Genomic DNA, 8,422 nt, shown 5'->3' with positions numbered 1-8,422 from the left:
AGGGCAGATTTGTTCTTAGGACAAGAGAGCTTCTTGCCCTAACAATCCTGGCTGAAGACCTGGGTTGAGCTTCAGTAGATGACCTCTGCAACGTTTGGCTACTCCAAATGATAGTCCCAGTACATCTGCATCAAATTGGGTGACTTAATCCTCAGTGGCTGTGATGCTGTCTTTGCTGGTGTCTCCCAAGCTTGCATCCCAAACTGGATAGATACCAGGAGCCCAACTGCCTATTCAGCATTTCTACTTAGATGTTTTGTGGGCATTTCAAACTTGACATATCCAAAACATTTATTGGCCCCTACATCTCCCTTTGTCTTTTGCTTTTGAGTCAGTGGCCCTACTGCCCACCTAGTTGATTAGGCCAAAAACCTGTGTCATCCTTTCTTGCTTTCCTTCTCCCATACATGTGTTTTGTACTTCAGCTGGTATATGAGTTCTGTCTTCAAACTAAATTTCTAACCTTTTGTGCTTTCTCTCTTTACTGCTAGACATTCTAGTCCTGGCCCCAGCTCTTCCCCTGACTGCTCTGTGAGCCTCCAGGTGTTAGTGTCCCATACATCACTCTTACATCTTGTGTGTTCATTGTAGCCAGTGATCATATGTATTGGGTCCTATTTCTCTGACCTAGTGACTTTATTGTACCCAGAAAACAGTGTGAAAGCTGGTGTATGAGGCCCCGCTTAGGGCTTGCACACATTTAGGCTTCTGACTTTTCTCTCTGATGTGGCTCCCTTTTCTTGTTCCCTCCTTGCTGGCTTCTTGTCTGCTCCTGCGATAACCAACTCAATCCTGCCTTAATGGCTTCAATCCTGTTAGGATGTTCACAAAAAGTCCACTTACTTGTAGCAGGTCGTAGACTCTGGGGAAATATAGTGCAAGGGGACTGGGAAACAGGAAGCATCTGAAGGCCAGAGATGGGAGGGCACTGTGTGGCCTCTGACTGGGCCATCAATCCTGCTTCCCTCTTAGGTCATTTTTCTACTCAGGGTGCTCCTCCTTCGGCTTATACCCAGCTATGTTCTTGGTAGTGTTTCATCCATGGCTTGCGTGTTGGGCAACCACAGCTAAGTCACACTCTTTAGCCTGGGCCTCAGTTCATCCATCTATAAGTGGGGTGGTTGTAGGTAGTTCTGGGTGAGGTCAACTGGAGCTTAACCTGCACTGCTCTCGGGTGTCAGTGTTCTGGTCTATGCAGCAGGCCCTGGTGTGTAGGGTGGGGGTCTCAATACCAGCTTCGAGGCTCTGCAGCTCATGTTTGGCTTTTCCCAGTGGCCTTTGCAGCTGCACTCACATGTCTGATACAAATACCACTGGATGATGATCATTTGTTTTACAAACTTTTATCAGCACATGCTTAGTGCCTGATGGCTTGTTCCAAAGACTATATTCTTTCCAGCAGAGGCGAACCCTCCTCCTTATTTGAGTCCCATTGTCTCCTGAAAAGATGGAGGTGTATCACCTACCTACTGGGTGCCTGGACAGGATACACCCCAACCCCTGAGGTTTTGGAGGTCCCTTTAATGCACACTTGCAACTGCACATACCCCAGGTATCCTGGGACTCCCAGGAAGCCCCCAGCCTACTTTGCCCACTTGCTGTGTCCCTGTGGGACTCACTAAAAGCTGGGTCCACTGGCCTGAAACCCCCTCCAGTCCTGCCCTTCCAGTCCTGGGCTCAGTTGTCCCCTCACTTCTGGTAATGTGGACCCCCTACATGGGGAGCTTCAGAAACAGGTCACACTCAGACCTTCTCCCTGTTGTTTTCCTTGGAAAGAAATGCTAGTTCCTTACAATTCTCAATAATAAATTCCAGAGGAGTAGAAGACAAAAAGCTGTAAACTAACCTTTAGAAATGCTAGGGGAAACGTAGAAAGACCTGTTAAAGATTGGAGTGTGGGAAAGACTTTTGTAATTGAGGAAAACAGAGAAAGTGAAAACCTAGGTTCAAGAAGTGGAATGTAAAATGAGATCACTGCACACCTGGTAAGGGAAGATTTGAAGAATTTTACAATTGATTCCATATCTAGGCTCAGAGTATCTGTGTCAGTGAAGCTGGGAGAACTTCCTAGCCAGACTACAGACTCACTTGGATCAGGTAGCAGATGGAAGTGCCAGAATTAGATGCCCCATGACACTAATCAACACTCACTTTTGTCCCAGGTGTGGTGAACCTGAAAGCCAAGACCACAGTGATGGTTTTGGCCGAAACCATGGAAAGACCTATAGTAAGCACACCCTAAATGTGGATTGCCACAGGATGCAGGTGGCTGTGTTGGGGACCAATGAAGAGTAAGGAGCAGAGGAAGCACAGGGTGAAGGAGGTGAGCAGGATGTAGCTGAGGGTTTGTTGATGAACTTCACTATGGGGGTTTCTCAGTGCCTCACAAAGACCCCAAGTATCATAGCTGTGAGAACAGAGGAGAGAGTTGTGTTGGCCAGAGCTTTCCTCAAAAACCAGAAAGGTCACAGCCTTTGGGGCAGGGAGGGGTGGGGGTGGCAATCTCTCTTATTCTTTACAAAGTGATTGTCTGGATACTTCACATAGTGGTCTGCATTGATGACAAAGCAGAAATGTAATGTCTCAGTTTCGGTAATTCTTACACATTTCTATTGAAACAGTCATATTGGAACGTTTGGACATATTTCTCCACGCAGCTACAGGGAAGGTCTTTATGCATAATTTAAATTTACATTTCTCATTCCCTGGTGATTTTATGCAAAAAAACAAACAAACAACCCCCCCCCCCCAAACCCCTCTATTCCTCTTCAGTGTACAAGGGAGCTATTTATTTTGTTGTTTCTCAAAGGGAAATTATACTAGATTCTTAGATTTACAAGTATCATTTCTCCTGGTTATGTCTTCAGTATGCATGGTAATGTTAATTGGTTTTTAGAAAATCCCTCCTAACTGAACATTGATGATATGTGAGAGTTACTGATTTTATTAGGTTCAATACTGGTGATGAGAGAGTGTGGGGCAAGCTGAGGGCAAAGTACAGGCTAACAGCACTCCCCCCTCCGCCCAGGTGGGATATTCCTCAGACACTCCTGGCTACCCAAGAACAGAGGAAAGGGGTTTAAGTGCTTGCCATGGTGATATGGGGAACAAAGGCAAATGAAAAATTAAATGCTCTTACTGCCTATAGCCCACTGACAAGTCCTTGAAGCTTGGCTGTCTTGATGATGGCACTTTGCTAGGGGCAAAAGAGAATCTTAGCTTAACATTATCTCAACCTTGAGGATCCTGTAAGTCTACCTTAACATATAAAAATTCCTTTGGAAACTTCCTTTAGCCCAACTCTCCCAATATACATACTGCAATCATACTCCAAGCTTATGGCCCTTGATATACATCTGAAGGGTCTCATGATTGAGGTTTTACTAAAAGGTAATACATGGTGTTTTCCTAGCAACAGCTAGCCCCTCAAAGTCCTGGAAACCTGCTTTCAAAATATGTTAAGACTTTATCCCTAACTCCCCCCCTCTGCCCCTGCCCTGAAGGTATATAATCAGTTACCCTGCCACAACCCCGGTGCAGCTTTTCCTGCACACAGGTCCTGCTCTTGTGCCTTAACAAAATCGCCTTTTTGAACCAAAGATGTTATCAAGAATTCTTTTTTGGCCATTGGCTCCGGACCACCCCACCATCACCCCAAAACTTCATCAGTATTGCAGTTCTGTGGAAAATCGTGCTAGTATTTTTGGAAGTGCATACTGAGATATTTAGGTGTGCAGTGTTGTTATGTTTGTAATTTATAAGATTTTATAATACAAGAAAATATTTTACAATAAAAAATGTGAAGCACATATGGCTAATTATTAATAAGTCAGTCTAGATAATGTGTTTTATGGTATTCACTACACCATTCTCTTCACTATATTTGAAATTTTTCTTATTACATCAAAAAAGATGAAAAGCCAAATTGTCAATGGCAAATCCTGCTAAGTTTAAAATACATTTACCTTAACTTTTAGTGGGAGAGTATTCATTAATCTCTTAATCTCCCAAGTGAATTTCTAGTATAAATTTAAACAATGTAAAGTCCTAATAAGAAACAAAACTATTTTGTCAATGTTAGTAAATTCTACCATAAGATAGCAGTTTCCCCTCATTTATGACTGACAGCAGTGTGGACAGCTTGCCCATTGTCATCTCTGAACAATGCCATTGGTAGGGATTTTGGGGTAACACCAACTTTCTGTATAGTTTGAAGGCCAATTCTGCAGTGTGATTTGGACATTGTCCTGAAGGCTTACTACACCTCAGGCCCATTTATCTAACTCTATTGACATTTCTCTGAGCTTCCTATCACTTCTTAGAGAAAACAGACACATTTGACTGTAATTTGAAGAGTCCATGTCTGCTCTTAGGTCTCACTTAGAATATTTTTCAGTAGCTGGACAACTCCCAGGTCTCTTCAGCCTGTTGAATCTTTCCATTTCTTTTCTTTAAAAAAAGAAAAAAAAAGCTTATTTTTGGGAGAGAGGGAGAGAGACAGAGAGAGACAGAACGTGAATGGGGAAGGGGCATAAAGAAAGGGAGACACAGAATTGGAAGAAGGCTGCAGGCTCCGAGCTGTCTGCGCAGAATCCAATGTGGGCTCGAGATCATGACTTGAGCTGAAGCCAGATGCTCAACCGGGTGAGCCACCCAGGCGCCCCGAATCTTTGCATTTCTGAGACATCAGAACATCATTGAACATCATTGGTTCTCTTACCAAGGTCTTTCACAGAGTACAAGTTTTAATTTTATAAACCTCACATTATCACTTGTTTGTTTGTGGATCAGTGTTTGGTGTTGTGTATTAAAATCCATCACCAGGGGTGAGAAGGAAGATGGTGGAGCAGCATGGAGACCCTGAGCTTGAGCTTGTCTCATCCCTGAAACACAGCTAGATCTGCACCAAACCATTTGAACACCTAGGAAATTGATCTGAGGAATAACACAACAATCTGCATAACTTGAGCCACAAAACTCAGTAGGTACATGGTGTGGAGAGGTGAACTGGAGGAGAGAAAAACCATGGAGGGTAGGGAACCATTTTCATGGAGAGAGGACAGAGAGAGAAAGAGAAAGGGAGACAGTGTGGCACATTGGGATCATGCAAGAAAAGCACTCCCCCTGAAAATTGCTGGAGAGAAAGAGAAAGAAAGAGTGAAAACACTATTAGGGGACTGAACAAGAAATCTGTTCCCCAAAACCATTGATGGGGAAAAGGAAAGGGTTTCAATACCATCAGGATTCTATAAACAGTGGAGCGTAGAGTCTGAAGTTTCAGAGCTCAGTGCCTAGCAGTGCTCTGGTGAGGAAGTAGGGCGAATCCCCAGGAGCAGGCAGTGTGGTCTGAGGGGTCTGTGTGCCACACAGGGAGAAGTGGTTCCCCTGCGTGGACTGCATTTGGTTCAGACCATAAGGCTTTTCCACAGGCAAAGGTCCCAGCAGACTCTGGAGAGCAGCCTGTTGCTGCGCACTGAAGAAAAAGTTCTCAGACATTAGGCTGAGTGGACATGCAGGGCTGCCTCTGGCAGCAAAACAGCAGCAGCATCAGGCTGCACATAGCCTTTATTTAGATAGAAGTATCAAAGAATATCAAAGCAAGGAAAGAGAGTACAAAGGATCTTTAGATAGTAGCCAGACATACGTCCGGTGGCTACCTGAAGGTGTGAACAGAGTGTGTGTGGTTTTAAGGAATCTCAGGGAGTTATAGCAGGTGTTATATCTCAACTGTCCTTTGGGGGATCATGGGGTTCTGTCCTCATAATGCTATCATTTGCAACCTTGAGACCAGAATATTACTGATGTTTCAGCAATTACCTCATTCACCCTTTAGGACTTATACACTCTCTAGAAATAACTCCACAGCAGCCACATTTGCTGGTACTGGAACAAAGATGCCAGAGTGTGGGGAAACCTGGCACCAGCTGTGTGTTGTGATTTGCCATAATCTCTGAACCTCTGCCACTGTGCCATCCCACAAGTGTTTTCTGGGGCAAGCTGGCACCTGGCCATTCCTCAGTGAGACCTTCCCCTGGAGAGGTGGTGCAGGTCCAAGCCGCAGGGGTCTCTGAAGTGTGGGGTTTTGAAACACAACCCTGTCTGAGATAAGGCTCTGGAGGGAGGTGCTCATCTGGCAGGCAGACAGCTTGGACATGGAGAGGGTAGAGGCAGGGAGTGGACAGAGGCCTGGAACAAAGGAAGGGTGCTTGATTGTGGGTGGGTGAGAGCCCAAAGCTCCTGCACCAGAGACTGAGGAGCTGGGTGAAGCCATTTCCACCTCTCCTGCGCAGCGGAAGCACACATACACACTCATCCACCCTAGTAAGCTAAGCAGCACCACCTAATGGAGAACAGAGCCATTACACCAAGCGCCACCCAACTCACCCTCCAAGCACATCCCCCAGAAGACCAGCACCAGTCACTCCACCTGCTTAATGCACGGACTAGAGACTGCTTCATAGTTTCAGTTCTAGGGTAAACTGGATGTAACTTCATTTGGGTTTCACTCTGTTTGCTTGTTCATTGATTTGTTCGTTTTCTTTTTTTCTGTTTTTGCTCAAATTGTTTTCTTTTTTCTGTCTTTCCTTTCCTTTTCTTGGACACAGAAAGAGAAAAATTTATTTTTTTTTACTTTATTTTTTTTTCAACGTTTATTTATTTTTGGGACAGAGAGAGACAGAGCATGAATGGGGGAGGGGCAGAGAGAGAGGGAGACACAGAATCGGAAACAGGCTCCAGGCTCTGAGCCATCAGCCCAGAGCCCGACGCAGGGCTCGAACTCACGGACCGCGAGATAGTGACCTGGCTGAAGTCGGACGCTTAACCGACTGCGCCACCCAGGCGCCCCATTTTTTACTTTATTTTTAAAATTTTATTCTATTTCATTTTCTTTATTTTATTCTATTATGTAATTTTTAATAATTTTTATATATTCTTCTTACCTTTCTCCCTTTCTCTATTCTATCAAGCTTCTTTCAACAAGGAGACCAAAACACACCTAGGATCTATCTTCCTTTATTTGATTTTTGTTTTGTTCTTATTTTTTTAATTTTAATTTTATTGTTTTTTTCTTCCTCCAAAATGACAAAATGAAGGAATTCACCCCAAAAAAAGAACTGGAAGAAATGGCAGCCAGGGACTTAATCAAAACAGATATAAGTAAGATGTCTGAACTAGAATTTAGAACCGCAATAATAAGAATTCTAACTGGGGTTGAAAAAAACATAAAAGACACTAGAGAATCCCTTTCTGTGGAGATAAAAGAAATAAAATCTGGTCAGGCTGAAGTTAAAAATGCTATAACTGAGATGCAATCTCTAATGCATGCCACAATGGCAAAGATGGATGAAACAGAGCAGCATATCAGTGATATAGAAGATAAAATTATGGAGAATAATGGAGCAGAAAAAAGAGGGAAACAAAGGCAAAAGATCACAATATAAGACTTAGAGAACTCAGTGACTTAATAAAAAGGAATAACATCTGAATTATAGGAGTCCCAGAAGATGAAGAGAGAGAAAAAGGAGAAGTTTTATGTGAACAAATTATAGTAGAAAACTTTCCTAATCTGGGGAAGGACACAGACGTGAATATCCAAGAAGCAGAGAGAACTCCCATTAGATTAATAAAAAAACCAGTCATCACCAAGGCATATCATAGTCAAATTCACAAAATACACAAAGAAAGATTATGAAAGCAACAAGGGGGAAAAAAAAAAAACAACCCTTAACCTATAAGGGAAGAGAGATCAGGTTTGCAGCAGACCTATCCACATAAATTTGGCAGGCCAGAAAGGAGTGGCAGGATGTATTCAACATGCTAAATTGGAAAAATATACAGTCAAAAATTCTTTATCCAGCAAGGCTGTCATTCAAAATAGAAGGAGAGAGACAGAGTTTCCCAGACAAACAAAAACTAAAGGAGTTCGTGACCACTAAATCAGCCCTGCAAGAAATTTTAAGGGGCAGCTCTTTGAGTGGAGAAAAGACAAAACAAAATAAAAAGACCAAAGCCAACGAAGACTAGAAGGGACTAGAGAACATCACCAGAAACACCGTCTCTACAGGCAACACAATGGCACTAAATTCATATATTTCAGTAAATGGACTAAATGCTTCAATCAAAAGACATAGGGTATCAGAATGAATAAGAAGACAAGGCCCATCTATATGCTGCTTACAAGTGACTCATTTTAGACTTCAAGACACCTTAGAATTGAAAGTAAGGGGATGGAGAACCATCTATCATGCTAATGGTCATCAAAAGAAAGCTGGAGTGAGGTGCTTGGGAGGCTCAGTCGGTTAAGTGTCTGACTTCAGCTCAGGTCTTGATCTCCTGGTTTGTGGGTTTGAATCCTGCATCAGGTTGTCTGCTGACAGCTCAGAGCCTGGAGCCTGCTTCAGATTTTGTGTCTTCCTCTTTC

The sequence above is a fragment of the Leopardus geoffroyi genome, chromosome C3 (genome assembly GCF_018350155.1).
Source record: "Leopardus geoffroyi isolate Oge1 chromosome C3, O.geoffroyi_Oge1_pat1.0, whole genome shotgun sequence".
Taxonomy (NCBI): domain Eukaryota; kingdom Metazoa; phylum Chordata; class Mammalia; order Carnivora; family Felidae; genus Leopardus; species Leopardus geoffroyi.
This window is presented reverse-complemented; position numbering follows the sequence as displayed.